The 17,854-nt window shown below is 38.7% G+C and overlaps 1 long non-coding RNA gene across 1 annotated transcript; it reads left to right on the top strand.

Annotated features, from left to right (window-relative positions):
- Window positions 1-3,968: 3,968 nt before the first annotated feature.
- LOC108647894 lies at window positions 3,969-15,073 on the top strand. The gene is made up of 2 exons (XR_001924759.2): window positions 3,969-4,341; window positions 14,635-15,073. It is a non-coding gene; the product is annotated as an uncharacterized LOC108647894 (long non-coding RNA).
- The last annotated feature ends 2,781 nt before the right edge of the window (window positions 15,074-17,854 follow it).

Genomic DNA, 17,854 nt, shown 5'->3' with positions numbered 1-17,854 from the left:
AGAGTTGGGAGACATAGATTGATGATAGATTGATAGATAGATGATAGATAGAATATTATATAGATTAAATATGTTTCTAAATACAGCTCCAAAGTGAATTGAAATATTTAGTTTACACAATTCCAACGAAACGAATTAAACGAATAATATATGCAATGGATAATTTGATTGTTGTTTTGCATTTAAAATTCACATTTATTTTTCTCCCTTGCTCGACTTTGTTGAAAATGCGATTTTTCTTTTGTTTAGAATTGCAATACAATGGAATCACAATAGTGAGGTGTATGTTCATACACGAAGGCATTTTGCTATAACGTTACAAGTACGGAAATAGATGCATGATGCCATATAACAACGCTAGATGGGTTGGTTGGTGGGTTGTAGGCGATGCTTATCAAGTCTCCCCTGTATGCACTCCCTGCAGGGGGTTGATGGGATGTTGCTTTCCCTAATTTCATGAGATGAAAGGGTACAGTAAGAAACAGAGACTGCAGCTGAATCAGGCTTTACTCTGAGTAAACAGACTTGTGTTTTTCTAGAGAGATTGTGTTTGTATAGAGAGGGTTTGGGGTTACTAGTGAGCAGCTCTTATTGTTCCCACATATATTGCCCAGCACTGCTGACACCGCATTATTATGAATTTAATATTGTGCATATCTGAGAGCCAGTTCATAATGTTGACAGAAGAAAGCCCTCGGAGTTTGTTTTTATCAGGAGATTAACGAGGGCTTTGAAAACTGGATTGAAGGTTATGGTGGTCTCTTTTTAAAAACAACAGAGAGGAAGGAAAAATAATAATAAATAATAATAATAAAAAGGGGGCTAGTCCTTTAGCAGAGCTGGGCCACTAGATTGGGCTTCACAGGCCGCCTGTGATAGAGATCTGTCTGTTTCCTAATAATGTCAGTACATTCCTTTTGGATTTATAAAGGGGGGCGGGGAGGGCTATGGCAAAACAAAGATATATTAGGTATGTGTTGCGTGTGTGTACTTAGGTGTGTGTGTGTTTGTTTGTGTCTGTGTACCTATGTGTGTGTATGTTTTTTTGTTTTTGTGTGCTCTTCTGTATGTTTGTATGTATCTGTGTGTACATGTATGCCTCTGTGTGTGTGTGTGAAAATCGAGAAGTGTGTGGGTGTGAGAGTGTTTGTGTGGGGATGAGAGAGTGTTGGCTGTCTGTGCTCCCCTGTAATTTGCCTAGAAATAATACACACAGACATAAGATTTATATCCAGGTTATAGTTACACTGTACCCACTCTTCACAACAGGGGACACCCAGCATCACGGATATCAACAACAACAGTGCACAGAAAATGATGTTAATGCCATTTTATTCACATCTCAGCACTCTCCCCAGGTGTAAATGTTAACTAGGTCCATGCTAATTCTGTATTTGGTATATTATAAATATTATTGCATTAGATCTACTTCAGTGTATTTAGTTATATATATATTAATAGTATTGCTGTAGCTAATTGTATTTAGCATAGTATATATGTAGTATTGTTTTGGATTATTTAATCTTGTATCTGAATACGATGTAAAACACGGAATGTATAATATTCTTAGCATTTAAAAATGCCTTTTATAAACAACAACAAATATAACCAATGGATGCTGCGTGCGGGCAGAAATTAATCGCAAAATTACACAAAGGCCTTGTTTTGATATTTTACTTTTAATGATGCCCCTCCTGCACCACCCCCCACAAATCCCTGTTTTGGGAACCTTAACCCTCTCATTGCCAGAGCTGTGTTTTCTCACAGACATTGATACTGAATACTTATTTGATGTATCAATAGAAAAGCACCTGAGCGTCAGCAATGCCCCTAACCCTCCCCATTGGCAGACTAACAGTTAACACACTGATCCCTCCCTGTGTTGTTTGATACAATCACATCACTAAGTGAAAATAGACATTATTCCTCTATGGCCCTGTGTTCCCGATCACACATATAAACAGTCTGCTAGAGATGCCCATGGGTGTATGCACTGCTGCAGCCCAGCCCAGTTCCCCATAGAGCTGAGAGGTGCAGTTCTGTTGTAACTGGGGGAAGCCGGGCTGCTGCAGCCGTGAGGCAATTCCCTTCCAACCAGCAGAATGCATGAGTCTAATAGACTTTGGGTCTACTGTAGGAAACTGGAGAATTGTGCACATTCCTTGGTTTGGCCAAGCAGGCATAGCTATTTTTTGTAGGTCAGTATCAGATTCTTGCTAAGCATATGATTTCACTTGAAGTCCTGCCCAAGAATCCTTCAAAGTGAACATTTGTCCTGCTCTCATGATGTAAGGGGGGCTCCCCGCTTCTCTAATCAGAGGGAAAGCAACAAACGCACAGGGAGCAAATGCTACAAACAAGCCAAACTGGGCTGGGAACGAAATTCACCTGTGCAATGGCACCCTGATCCACTGCAGGAAAGGGCACAGTGCCACCGCTTGCCTCCAAATAGCCAGCTGGAAAATGGGCATTATCTGTGGCACATCTGGCGAGATGATCGCAGAGGTACATTAATACTAGCTGCCACTTTCCCAGTCTAACACACACACCAGTTACAGCAGTGCAATTCCATAAACAACTTTACCAAAAACTCCCATAACACCACGACCCCCGACCCCCCTCCCACACACGTTAAGAACTGTTGGATGGGAGTGAGATGAACAGAGAGATAGAAGAGAGAAAGAGAAACAAGCAAACCTTTGGTCAGCAAAGTCTGGGCAACATAGAAACCTAACATTTACATAGACTTACCGACATATTGATAGATGATAGATAATATGCAAAAAGTGTCCTACACAATTTTTATTATATTATAGTGAACTCTTCTCCATTCTAATTGTAATGCACCCAACGTTTTGGTTTCCAATGAGACCTATTAAATTGAATCGTCCGATCTATCACGGTGACACAACCCTTAAACATTTATATTTGTGTAAGTGTGCATATAAGCCTGAAAGCTGTAATCATTTTCAATGGAACATGTATGTAGTTCCTCGTAATGCTGTTTATTAAGGGTGTACATGGTATATATATCCTTGATTAATCTCGGGGGATATTGCCAGGAGTTTGTGGCCCTGGGACTTTGGATGCAGTTGAGACTGTAAGAACATATTGTAAACAATAACTGCTATGAGTCAGGCCATTATTTAAAAAGCAGGGCTCTGTGCTCGCTTTAATTGCTTTGAGTTTTAATCTTATGAACAACAAAATGGCCTTGCTAGTAAACATTTTTATAGGATTTATATTACATTAACGTTTGGCAAGTAACGGTTTTGGAGGATTCAGTCCTCTTAATGTTCTTTTCAAATCAAAGCCCGAGTTCTTTGAAGAAGGTGTGTAATTGGAGTTTGAGGCATGTATGGAATCTCCAGATGTCTATAAAATAAGAAGGGGCATTTGGCAGGTCACTGGAAGGTGGAGCAGGTTAAAATCACTTGCACAAAGTTCCCTTTTACAGCTAACAGGCTGCCATTTAGGAACAGCAGCACCGGGCAAGCACAAGCCCTGGGTTTATAGCCGCAGTTATTCAATTGCTTAGGAATAATGGCAGCACTTGCCTATTGTCCCCGGTATGATTGATGGGAGTTTAGGATCTCTACAAAATTCAATGTCACTGTATCGACATATTTTATTTCTTTCTTCTTTTTCTTTCAGTCTTGAAAAATAAAAGTGAAAACACCCCCCATCTGGATGTAAATGTATAAAACGTTGGTTGGGGCAGTCTCCCCAGGGATTAAATGAGTAATTGAACCCAAATCTCTGATGAACCTGAGGCACTCTGTGGAGATGAAGGGCTGTAGGTTAAACCCCGCAGGGGAAGGAATTAGTTGGTTTGATCAGATGGTGATAGATAAAAGATTTTGCTTGATTGGGGGACAGAAGAGAACAAAAAACTCCTGTGGGGGGGGGGGGTATTGGAGAGACAGTAGGGGAACACCCCTATGTGTGTTGGTAGTTTGGTAGTGCAGAGAGAAGAACACTTCTGGAATGGGACCCAGTGGGACTCTCTCTCTCTCTGACATGGGAAAGTCCTGCAGGTACATGGAAGGATCTCTCCCCAGACCAGATGTTCCGCAGTTTCCCTGCCAGTGTCACGTGGTGCGAACAGATGTGAAGCTGCCAGAGAGGCCGCCCCGCCCCCCCGCACAGTCCCAGCCACCGGCACCGGCACAGGCAGTCTCACCGCTCCGGGCCGCTCTGTCCTGCACAGCTCGCAGCACCTCAGTCGCTTGGTCCCTCAGAAGATACGGGTTGAATGATCGCTTGTACCCTGGGTAACCGGCAGCCGGGAGGGAAGTAGATGTGAGAGCTGGAGGCTGCAGGCGGGCTGCCTGGCAAGCGGTATGGTGTTTCCTCCTGCAGCTTCCTTCCCAGGCAATGACTTACACCCCTCTCTCTCTTCCTATCATTATCTCCCCCTCTGTCTCTCCCTCTCTCTCTGCACCCTAAAGACTCGGGATCTCCCTGCCATTACTGCCTGTGAGTGTGTGTGAGTGTGTGTGTGTGTGTGTGAGTGTGTGTGTGTGTGTATGAGTGTGTGTGTGTGAGTGTGTGTGTGTGTGTGTGTGTATGAGTGTGTGTAGCTTCATTTAACCGGCACCCACAGTGCATCTCAGGGATCTGTCATTCACTAACCCGGGCACTATAGGGATTCCAGCATGTGGGTGGATGGAAAAATGTATAGAGATGGTTGCACTGTAGAACATTCGCTGGTGTACTGTAGAGCATGTTTTATGTGGAAGGTTAAATTAGACAGATTAAATAGGTTATTAATTAGCTATAGTCAAATAATCTATGTCTGTCGGTTTGTTTATCTATCATCATCTATCAATTATATTTCTATGTGTCTATTTATGTCTGCCCATCTATCTATCATCTATCTATCTATCTATCATCTATCTATCTATCTATCTATCTATCTATCTATCTATCAATCTATCATCTATCTATCATCTATCTATCTATCTATCTATCTATCTATCTATCTATCTATCTATCATCTATCTATCTATCTATCTATCTATCTATCTATCATCTATCTATCTATCTATCTATCTATCTATCTATCTATCTATCATCTATCTATCTATCTATCTATCTATCTATCTATCTATCATCTATCTATCTATCTATCTATCTATCTATCTATCTATCAATCATCTATCTATATCTATCTATCTATCTATCTATCTATCTATCTATCTATCTATCTATCTATCTATCTATCTATCTATCTATCTATCTATCTATCTATCTATCTATCTCTATCGATCTATCTATCATCTATCTATCTATCTATCTATCTACCTATCTACCTATCTATCAATCATCTGTCAGCCTATAATGACCTCTCTCTGTCTCTCTTCTGTCACCTATTTCTGTTTATTTAGCCCTGGTGTACATGTTGTATATATATTCGTTTGTTAAATATTCTCCCTCTCTCCTGACGTTCACTGCAATCAGATGAAGAAATCGCATATACATGAATTTAAATACAGTTCGAATGTCCCTTTAGCTGGTGGGAAACACTCTGAGAAGGGACCCTGTAACTATATATATATATAGTCTGTAGCCGGTACATTTTGCAGGGAAAACAGGTTGAATAGCAGAAGTCGGTGCTGCTGTGTCTGTAGCTCTGGTATTTCAGCCATGGAATGTGCAGAATAACTGGGAGTGAAAAATCCTCCCTCATATTTGCTATAAACCCAGACGAATTGTATGAGAAATGGTTTCTTTCCCAGCCCAGGTGTGTATGTGGCAGAGTGCATAGTATTTCTCTGTTTCTATTCTGTATATGCGGAGACCTATCTTACCTCGAGTTTTATTTGCATTATAAAAAGAAAATATAATTCCAAGCAGAATTCCAGTATAAATTAATGACATAAATCCATCGACTTTGGCGGTATTTCAATGTGCATTTTTCTATTGAAAGTAATATCGTTCTAGCTGTTTGTACCCTCTGCCACACTGTTTTTTTTACTCTTGAAATATTATAGCAGGAGCTACAACTGGAAAAGCAGCAATGCTGTTTCCAGTTGTTGTTACAAATTTTAATGAGATTTAATAAGTCCTAGAGGTGTTCTGCTGCTATTTTTTAGCCTGGATACTTTTGTGACTATGATAACCTTAATTTGCCTGTTTTATTTATGGATTCTGTTTTTGAGAGCAAGTTAATTGATCATTTCCTCTTGTTCCAAGTACTAAAATATTGACTTCTAGCGGAATTGCCAATAAAATGACAGCTGTCCCTTTTACTCCCCGCTGACGATTGCGACCATATTGTGAGGTGCGACATGGAAGGAAGAATTTTAACTCTTCCTATTTGTGTATATCTTGTGTTATATTTGTATGTAATTGTTACTCGGGGGCATCTGTCTGCCTCTATCATCTATCATCTATCATCTATATCTATCTATCTATCTATCTATCTATCTATCTATCATCTATTTATCACCTATCTGTCAGTTTATTTTGCTCTTCCCAATACCATAGCAAGAAGAGTAGAATATGTGTAGCAGCGATTTTGCAGGTGCGCCTATAGCATTATCTGTCATTCTCCGGTGAGCATCTTGTTTTGTTTGGCACGGAATGTGGCAGTTAGTGAGTGAGACAGTGGGCAGTGCACGTACACTGAGTGCCACAGGAGACAGGTGGGTGGGCAGGCCACTATACCCCATACATTGTGGTACCGACTAGCACTGGGCCCTACAGATCTCACTTTATTGGGTGCATTTTCCGGTGCTGTTCGTCTAAAGCCGATAGGTGTTTATAGAATTCCGTGAAGCTGCTTTGATCTAAGACTGTGAACAGGGAGATATAAGGAATCTCTGGGCACTGAGTGATTTATGAGACAGTATTTCCCTGACATTTCCAGATGGTTTGTGTCACATGGAAACCTGCTCTTAACCCTGTCCTGGCTCTGCCTCTGATAGGATTCTGACAGGTTAGCCCAGGGGTTAGTTAGTGCAGTTTATTAGATCTGTGCAGTTCATTGTATGCTCACCACTATTAACCAATGCCATGCCGGAAGGAAATCACCCAGCTGAGATGCCACTGGGCACTGCATCTGCATGACAATTAAAGGGAACCCACTCCAACTCTCTGCGCCAGCTTTGCGCACTTACTGGATTCCAGATATAAGAAAGCTGACCATTACATAGTATACAATCATAGAAAAGAAAACCTCGTTGCTTTAGATTTTTTTTGTTACATTTATTTTAAAAAAAATAATCCATCTTATTGACTGTCAGTCGATCTATATGTACATATATATATTTATATATGTCTATATCAGTAATACATATACACTAATATGCACCTCATTATTCTCTCCATGGGGTCCACTCATAATTCATTTTATTTTAACTCAATATTTAAGTTCGTATTTAATTTCAGGAGAATTTAAAAAGACAACAACTAATATAACGTGGTTACAACTACAGCAGCAGGGAAAAAATATGTTTATATTTAAAAATGAGACAGGGAGAGAGAGAGTAATGTAATTGACTAATATTTCAGATAAGGGTTAATTGTTTTTAACGATCGAACCATATTTCGGTTTATTATAAGAACTGTACCACATTCAATTTAAGTATGACATCCAATCCATTTCAGAAATAGAATGATGTTGTTCTTTGCATCCAACCAAATCACGTAGTTCTGAGCTCATTTTCTCAGCTGTATGTAAATACAAATTAAAGCAGTGAAAAAAAAAAACTTCAAACCTATCAAATGTTTAGCAGCTGAATGATATTCATCTTTAGGAGCCAAGCCAAGATGTCAATAAAATGCAATTATTTCTGAAACATGTGGGAATAGTTAGAAAATCTAAAAACCTGATACTGTGTATGGATATTTGGAGGAAAGCAAACAATACCTTTTCATATCTGCTGCTCCCCAAAAGGCAAAACAGGCCGCTGAAATGTTAATGAGTCCTGACAGTCCATCGGCCATAAAAGATCAATTGCTATTTACCTGCATGATATCAGTGGGGGGGAGGGGGATCAAAGAGATGGGTGCTGGGGGTTTTCATTCTCTGGACTCCATTTGGAATGAAGGGACTAGTGTGCCCAGATTGAAATCATTTGGTTTGTCTATGTTGAATGCTATGTGTGCCCAGGTATATAGACCTTTATACGTTGCCTTTTAAAGAGGGGCTGCGCTCAAATCTCTGCTGTCCTTCTTCTTTGAAAGGATATTCTGCAAAATAATAACCCTGTATTTTAATGTTTACATGCATATAAATGCCCTTCATGCTAATTAAGTTAGACTCACATAGCAGTTATATTTAGAGTTATTAAAGGGCATGCAAACCCAAAGATGACATTTTACCTAATTAAAAACGTTGTAACTCTAAATACATTTTCAATTTATAATAATTACACATTTCTAGTGGTTCAAACATGTTGTTACATGTTACACTAAGTGCTATTGAGCGCAATTGTTGTTTATATTATGTGCACTACTGGTTCTGACTCCAGAAATCATGGCTTCTGCCAACTGATTAACAGAAATGTTTTCTGGTACTTTGTTTAGAGAGACCCAGCACTGCAAAGAGGGACAGAAAAACTCTGATTTCAATGGTAATGATACTTACAAATTACTTTTCAAATAAACCAATTCATGTATATTATATGAAAATGATTGCCTCCACACTCCACAGCCAGCTAGCAAGGGGTTAAGGCGTGGGATTCCGATAGAAGGGCCTCCCCCCCAGTTATAAAACAGCTTCTAATGTTTCAGTTGACTGTACTTAGGTGACTGTTCCCTAGCAAGAGAGCCCCTCGCTGGGATCTTTAATTCCCACAGCTGTGACATTGCGTTTAATTACCAACGACTTGGACCTCAACTTCAATTACAAATTCAAATCTTGACTGAAGAAGGAAATCGCCTCAAGTTGTACAGGAGAAAATGCAGGTCTCTATAAACCTGTCTAACCGCAGGGAACGCTTCTAGGGCACATCGTAGGGATTAGAATCCCAGGGGGGTAAATTGGCTGCCCCTTAGGGTAAATCGTGGATTTTAATACCCCTGCGCAACAGTGGGAAACGGGTCCAAAAGGGAACTTCCACTTCCACCGATTATGTAGTGGTAATACGCCTTGAGAGCGACAGCGAGCGATTTAGTACAAAGCTGCACTACTCTCTTTCTATAAAAGATTTTTCTTGCCTACAGTATGGTGGGACCACCGCTTTAGAACAGGGTGGGTACGAGTGGCCCAACCAACACATTACAAATTAAAGGCAAAATAAGCATGCTAAAATGTCAATACATGTATTATCAATGCCAATTACTACAACAGCAAAGTATGAAACATTCAGAACCTTTTGTAACAAATACGTAGGAAGATACTGAAATGTTAGCGCAGTCTGTGTAAGGTTGCCAAGCCTCTTTCCTTTTTAAAGGGGGTCCCTGCCCCAAATAATTATTTTGTTTTTCATGACAAAATAAAATATGATTCCAAGCAATTTTCTAATATACAGGAATGATACAATTTCAATTGTGTTAAAGTGTATATGTAACCGAAAAAAAGTGTATCTGATTCTGACCAGTCTGTTTATATCTGGTTTCTGCTACATTGTTACAGGAGTCAGAACCAGTTTTGCAGAAAGTATAAATAGACAAGCTGTCTGTTTTCAATAGTCAATATTGCTTTCAGTAGCAATATTAAAAAGCTGTTCGGAATTTTTTCCCATTATTGGGTTTTTGGGTGGAGATAACACTGAATTAAGTGGCTCCACTCTTTGAGACACTGACCCCCATCACCAATCAGTTGCAGCCTGGGGACCAACAAAGCCCCCACAGAGTGTCTGATGCCTTTGTGCTTTATTGTTACAGGACTTGCTTTTTAGCATGATAACTTGAAATATGTGATGATCTTAATGTATTTATTTATATAATATAATCCACTATGTGTAAATCCAAAACAGTAACAGAGAATCTGCACCAGAGAGGTAGGGATATGCAACCTTATGTGTGTTGGGTAAGGATCACATTTATACAATTAGAATTCTACACTTGGTATCCCACCCACATCCCTTATATTTTATCCTGGTACTTTTATTCTGCATGTTTGCATCCTAAACAACTTTCTACATATACATTATTTGCAAATGTAACCTGTGCAATATGTAGATGGTGTTGCTACTGAAAGCAACCTTTGTCTTAATTGCTTCTTTACAGGTCTGTTCATCACTGAACATTCAAAGCACTGTGGGAACCACATTCTTAACTGGAGGAGAGGTGGCCTCTGCTACATTATTTCAAAAGTCAAGACCAGCAGTGCAGAAAATAAAAGGGCAAAACAGACAGTGCTTTATAGAGGCGAATGCATTTACAAATAACATTACCATTAGGGAATATATTGGATTAATATACACTGGAAAGTTGTTTAGAATTACATTTTATTTTGCAAAATGTCATTTTTTTCATTGTGTGGCCATGGCAAAACCTGGACAGAGGGGGTGGGATGCTCACATGATGTCAGGAGGCAGGTCAGTGATATTTTAGAAAGAGCCATGACATCAGAGGCAATGAAGTTACATGGATGTGATTAGGATGATTTTTATCCTGGTTACTTGACATTAAAACCCAGACATGAAGGTTTGAACAGAACAGCCCTTTAAAAAAACAAGCTGTCCGGTTTAAAACTGGACAGCTAGCAACCCTATATGCCATTTTCCAAAGCAGATTTGCATCCACATTGATGAAACACACAATATTTAGTGGGTGCCTCCAGTATCATACCGGATGGCCTTGGGCCTACCAGAAGAGCTAACTTCCAGGGCCCTACTGCCACCAATCACCCCCGCAAAAATAATATAAGATTAGCAAAATCAGCATACTATATGTCTATGAAAAAGTGATCTTCCTGTATTTTTTTGAGGCCCTAAAATGAAATGATTTTAATGAAGAGTCCAGTCATTTCTAGTTGTGGCACTGGCTGCAGGCAGCTGGGAAATAAAAATGCAAAAAAACTGCAGCATCAGTATAAGAACTCCTGCAGCAATCTGTTTTCTATACAGGAATTAGTTATCCAGAATGCTCGGCACCTGGGCTTTTCCAGATAAGGGTTTTTTTTTTCGTAATTTGGATCTCCATACCTTAAGCCTACTAAAAAGCATTTAAACATTCAGTAAACCCAATAGGGCTTTTTTGATACCAATCTCAGTACAAGGTACTGTTTTATTATTACAGAGAAAAAGGAAATCCATTTTAAAAATGTAAATTATTTGATTAAAGTGGAGTCTATGGAAGATGGCATTCCCGTAATTCAGAGCTTTCTGGACAATGGGTTTCCAGGTAACTAATCTGATACCTTTACTGATATTACTTGTATAGAAAAGCCTTGGATTGTGCTGGAACAAGCAGGTTCAAAATATCAGTTTAAATCTGCTTTGAAGATTGAACTAATTGTTAAAATGCAAGTACATAAATGCAACATAAATGCAACACTTTGGACACATTATTATTATTTGTTATAAGTGTTTATGTTCTGTAGCAGTATATCATTAGATCTCACTCCGCATGGTAACTATATGTTTATGGCATGTTTAACGTACAATAAACTCACCTTGAAATCAACCAGATGGGTTTTGCTGCCCATGAGTATGGTACTAGTGTTTCCAAAGAAAATCATTCCAGTTGCCAGGCAGAAAATTGTTTTTGGCCTATTTTGTCCTCTTAAGTGAACTGAGTGAATCGCCTGTTTCACAAATAACTGTATTGTGTCTTGGTGAGCCCTACTTTCTATAAACTGTGAGTAATCAGCAAATTAAACTATAATTGTACTGCTTGCTGACATGTTTTCTTATCCTTGTATTCTAACATCTCCCCCTGTGCCCATTATGTCTGTCTTCTCCAGGTAATTGTTGTGTCTCTATCTTTGTAGCTTTCTCTAATCTCCCAAATATTCCCTAATGATGCAAAAGAATTAAAATATTTTGACATGATTTATAACAAATAGAGCTAACAAAAATGATATCAGATGAGTGTATTTGAACTCATTGAATATGCCATTCAGCCTGTATGTGAAAATAACCAGTGTACCAAAATCCATTTAGATCTTTCCAGTTCCTGTGATGCATAATACAGCAGCAATTAAAAGAAAGACCAACAAGAGCATTTTCCTTCAGTAGGAAATATAATCACTGCACAAAAGCTGCCAGGATTAGTCCATCAGACCCATAAACCAGTCTGTAATGCTGAATACAGAAGAATGGGAAGATCCTTGGGGTTCCAAGTGAGGTTGGTGGCTACTTAGCTGCCCATTTAACCTTTCCCATGCTGTCAGTAATGATGTTCTTGTGGCTTTCTTGACAACCACATCCTAGCCTCCCCTCCTAGTCTTTGAAAATGTTGCCTTAAAAAAGCCCACAGAACATAGCCTGTTTGAACCTTGTCCAGATATTTAATATTTTTGTTCAACCCCGCCCCCCACGTGCAATTGTGGCCCAACATTTGGTTGTACTCCCCTTAGGAAATAACACAGATATATGAAATTGACAAAATGTTACTAAGCAGTAGCATTGGGTTCAGTGTTAATAAATGTATGAATCTGGACTTCAAGCATCTTCAAGGCAGCTCACATTGCATTGAATGTATGTACAAATAAGAGGAAGAAGACAACCATGGTACTTGGTAACCAAGAGGTGGCCATACTTTTTCCAGGGGCGTAACTACTAAGGAAGAGGACCTTGTGGTTGCAGAGGGGTCCAGGAGTGTACAGGGCCCAGTGAGCATTTTCTATATATCTTGATAGAATAGGTCAACATACCAATATTTTGGGGCTCTAAATTGAATTTGCTGTGGGGCCCAGTAACATATAGTTATGCCATTGACCCTTGAGTATGGGGGGCAGTTTTGGGCTCCTGTCCTTAAGAAGGATATTAATGAGCTGGAGAGAGTGCAGAGACGTGCAACTAAACTGGTAAAGGGGATCTTCTTCTCTAGAAAAACCTATTTTACATTTATTATCAAAAATAGTGCCATATCAATTTATTGCTACTTTTTACTTGTTTTAAGTTCCTAACTGTACTTTTGAGTCAGGAACAGCATAAAGAAGTCACCATTAAATCATTGCCATTACTGCTAATTATAAATTAGGCTTGATTGCTGTTTAAGACCAATAATGCCTTCTTTTTGTTGTTATCCCTTTTGAAGTTTACATTTGCTAGAGTTGGATATTAAAATAAATGACCTTAATTCTGGACAATGACCCTGACCTGTTTATTATATCTGCTTGCTTGATGCCTCCCATATCTACCTAACTAGCTGCCACAGTTTTAAGGCTGACTAGTGCCATCTTTGAGGCTGCTATGACACTTACTTTGAACAAAGGTGCCTTACCCTGTGCATAAGCATAGGCAAGTTACAAGTGGGGGTGTACGGTATGTTTTTTGTTTCTTTACTTTACGTTTTATTACATACACTGTTCATTGAACCAAATGATAACATGCACAATCTATTCTTTAATAGAGTTAAAATACCTTTATGGGTTTGCCAAACCCCAGTTTTATAAGTGCCAATACAAGCAAAACAGAAATTGTTCACAAAGACAAAAAAACTGCTTGCTTTGCACATTTGTTTTGTGTTTCAGTCTCGGTAATACAATTGCCATAATATGCAAAAATAGTCCTACAATGATATCAGTCCATTTAATCTAATATTGTAAATACAACTGAAGATGCCTATATCCGGGCAGCATATCTGGTTACAGCAATGGGCTGAAGCATGTGGAGATGTGTCCAGAGAGTACAGAGTGGCTGTTCCCAGTTCATATATTCTGTAATTTGGTCTAGTGCTAAGAGGTTAAAGAGGTGGTTTACCTTTAAGTTGACTCTTAGTAAGTTATAGAATGCCCTATCCCTAGCAACTTTGCCATTGGTTTTCATTATTTATTTTTTATCGTTTATGAATTATTTGCCTTCCTCTTCTGTCTCTTTTCAGCTTTCATAATCTGATCCCAACAGCCAAAACCCATTTCTCTGTGAGGTTATAATTTTATTGTTATTTTATTGGATATCTTTCTATGGCCCTCTTCTATTCATATTCTCATCTCTTGTTCAAACCACTATGTAACTTCTAGGGTAAATAAGACCCTAGCAACCAGATAGCAGCTGAAATGCCAAACTGGAGACCTGCTGAATGAAAAACTAAATAACAAAAATAACCCATACAAAACAAAAAATGTAAACCAATGAAAAAAAGACTCAGAATGCTAATGTCATTCTAAAAGTTACTTTAAAGGGGAACAACCCCTTTAAAGGGATAACCAGGTTCAAAACTGTTTTCCACCTCCTTAACACATCATGACTGCTTCTTTTTGTTGGGCAATCTGAAATCTGGAATCTCCTGTGACACCTAAACAATCCTATAGGCCCTATTAATTCAAAGCTTTCAATATTGACAATGTCTTAGAAACCAAAAATGTGGGTTTTTTTTCAGTTTTTTTTCTTTCACTTATATAATGAAGTTTGTCAGCATACATCTGTAATGATTTAATGGGATGGCTCAGTCAGTAAGCGGTGATTCTCAGCAGTGCTCATTATTAGAATCCCCTCACAGCAGGATAGGTTAATCAACAAGTATTGGACATGGAATATTGATTTATCTTCTCTTATCATCTTTTTGCAGATAACAGTCACAAACTGTCGGACAGCCTGGGCATCAGCGTTGCTCCCATGAGACTTCTGATTTGTGGATCCCACACAGGACAGGCCTTAACCAAAAGTGAATGGGGATGTGTGTGCATAACTGGGTCAACTGGATCAAGCCATGTCTAAAAATGCCCCAATTTTGGTTTGAAAATATTGGTATGTTTGGGGCATATAAGTGGTTTAGGCATTATCACCTGCTCATTCTGGAATGGTAAAAGGTAAAAGGTTTATTTTCCAAACAGATGCTTACACAAATCCTAATAAAAAAAATCATCAGGAAAACACAGAGAGGAAGATGTAATGACTTTTACCTAACATTGTACCGTGACCATATTTCCTCCCTTCTTCAACTAAAAATGATTACTGTGGATGGTTTAATTTGTCTATTTGCTATAATAAACATGTATTTACATTCAGAAATGTGTGTACTGGGTGTAGTTTTCCATTTCATTTACTTGAAGGTTAATAAAAATGCGACTTGGATATCTGGAGAAGTGGACTAAACATCTATATTTTGTTTGGGATAAAGATTCATATGCATGAACTTAGTACATTTTATTTCAACTGCTCCTGAGGAAGCGTGCAGTATAGCACGCGAAACGCGTCGAGCTTTTGAGGACATTTCGTTTGTTGAATACTTTTATACTACTGCTGTACTGTAAGTAGCCTGCAGAGCGCAGGGCCTTTTATACCTATTAAACAGTTTCACACTATATTTGCCTCATCTTCTATCCTATATATACTGCTGAATTGGACTCCACTTCAATCAAATGCCCAGATGAGTGTGGTTTATATGCTCCTTGATATGTGGTTCTGGTGAGCAGTTTGAACACATATAGAATTGGGGTCACATGTATCAGTGGTGTTTAACTAAAGCACTCACTTTATTTATTGTTCCGTTTATTTTACTTGTTTGCACTATATATATTTTATTTTTATTTCCATGCGCTTCCATCGACATTCTGCATATATATGCATGAACTTGCTTGTTGACACAGCCCATCAATGGAAATGGCACAGTTCTTCCTTGATTGCTTCCAGAAACTGTCATTTAAAGCAAACTAATTCCAGTGTCCTTCAGAGTAGTACCCCCCAGGATTATTCCAGAAAACTTTCATAAACACCCACCCACAAGGATAAGAGTTGGTGGGCAAACAGAAAACAGCAAGTAAAAAGGAGATAGCTTTTTTCCATTGTGAAAATTCCCGTTAGACTTTTTTTTAGCACCATAATCCCGAGAAATCCACATTATACTCACATGCAAAATATCCAGTAGACCTGGAATGACAGAGACCCATTTCACTGGTAAACTTTTGGGAAAATTCTTGCACAGTTTTAAGGAATGAAAAAAAATGTCCTCCCTATAATAATAACTGATGCAGAACAAAGAGCCTTTGTATATGGCTGTGAGGTCAGACACAAAACCAACAGACTGATTAACATAATATACTACTTTAGGGGATGTTCGTGATGTTGTTTTCCACAAGCTCAAAATGCGATTCAATCAAGTCAGCCAGTAATTTATTTTAAATGCCTTCAAAACATCATCCTCAAAGAAGGGACATTGATTTGGTAGGACTTTCTCATATGATCCAACAGCTAGGAAAAACTTCTCTTGGCCCATTACAAACAGAAAACAGCATGGGACAGGATGCTATGTTTGGCTTGCTCTGTTCAGTATAATAGTGGAGATATTCTTTGCTAAAGTGAGAAACTATTATTACTTTATTAATATAGAACCGACATGCAGATCTTTACAGAGATCATTCAAATAGTCCCTGCTCCAGTGATGTTTAGAATCCAGGTTCCCTGTCACGCACCTGGGTCAGTTTCATTAAAAGCCAAGAAATCTGCCTCTTTTTGAAGTGCCCAAAATAAACCAATCCAGACACAGGTAGAACAGTGCCTAGGCAACAATTAGATTCAACACATTGGAAATTGAGCAAAAAAAATGTAACACCGGTTAAAAGAGAAGGAGCAGGCAATTGATGTTTGTTGTGGGTAAGACATAGGCCATCAGTTGCATGTGATTTGTGGGCACATTCATATCTCATTCTTTTTTTTTGGTATTGTGGGCAAAGTTTAAATTTGGGCAATAAAATGTTGTGGGCACAACATAGGCCAACAATTGCATGTGATTTGTGAGCACAGATTTTTTTTCACCCACAGGAGAAATTCACGAAGGGAATCATATACTTTAGATCTGGTGGGTCTGAACCACAGGACGTCCTTCCTTGTTCCTCTGTACAGTGTTCCTTTTGCATATCTTCCCTTCACATGAATAGACAGTACATTGGTGCTAGGTGCAAGCCAGAAAGCAACCATTATGTGTATAGAATTTTTGACAGGCATTGGCCCCTGTTTTTACCTGGCATGCTAGTTTCTAGATAAAAATACTACAGGTATCGGACCCCTTATGCAGAAACCCATTATCCAGAAAGTTCCGAATTACAGAAAGCCCATCTCCAATGGACTCCATTTTAATCAAATAATTCACATTTTTAAAAATGGTTTCCTTTATCTCTCTAATAATAAAACAGTACCTTGTAATTGATCCCAACTAAGATATAATTAATCCTTACTGGAGACAAAACAATCCTATTGGGTTTAATTACTGTTTAAATAATTTTATTAGCAGACTTAAGGTAGGAGATCCAAATTACGGAAAGACCCCTTATCCGGAAAACCCCAGGTCCCAAGCATTTTGGATAACGGGTCCCATACCTGTACAAGCAAATTTTATAAAATGACTATAAAACCTCTAAAATATTTCTATACAAAACAGGAGTTTCATACTTTTTTTTTGGTTTAAACCCTCTTTGCAATGCAACGTTGTTATTTAAAAATGTTTAGTGGTGAGCGCAACTTTTTATTTTCCTGACCATAAGACCAACTGACCATGTTACCTGTGAAGGTGACCAACCCAAAAATCTCCCCAAAGACCAATGAGAAATTTAGAAGAAAGCTGTACCTTGGATGAGGCAGAAAAACAGAGATCACACTGGACCAGAGAACTAGCTCATTGAACAGATTGTTCCAAAAACTTGCTTCAGTGACATGAACTGTAATACTCTGTGTTCTCCTGAGACACACGCATTTGTCACAGCCCCATGTTGAGATCAACTTTAACACTCCAAATGTCCCAGATATCCAAACTATTTGCCAGATCCAGATAAAAACTATAAAAATAGTTTGAG

This window comes from Xenopus tropicalis, chromosome 6 (genome assembly GCF_000004195.4).
Source record: "Xenopus tropicalis strain Nigerian chromosome 6, UCB_Xtro_10.0, whole genome shotgun sequence".
Lineage (NCBI taxonomy): Eukaryota > Metazoa > Chordata > Amphibia > Anura > Pipidae > Xenopus > Xenopus tropicalis.
Note: the sequence above shows the minus strand (reverse complement) of the source record. Positions and strands in the feature narration are given on the sequence as shown.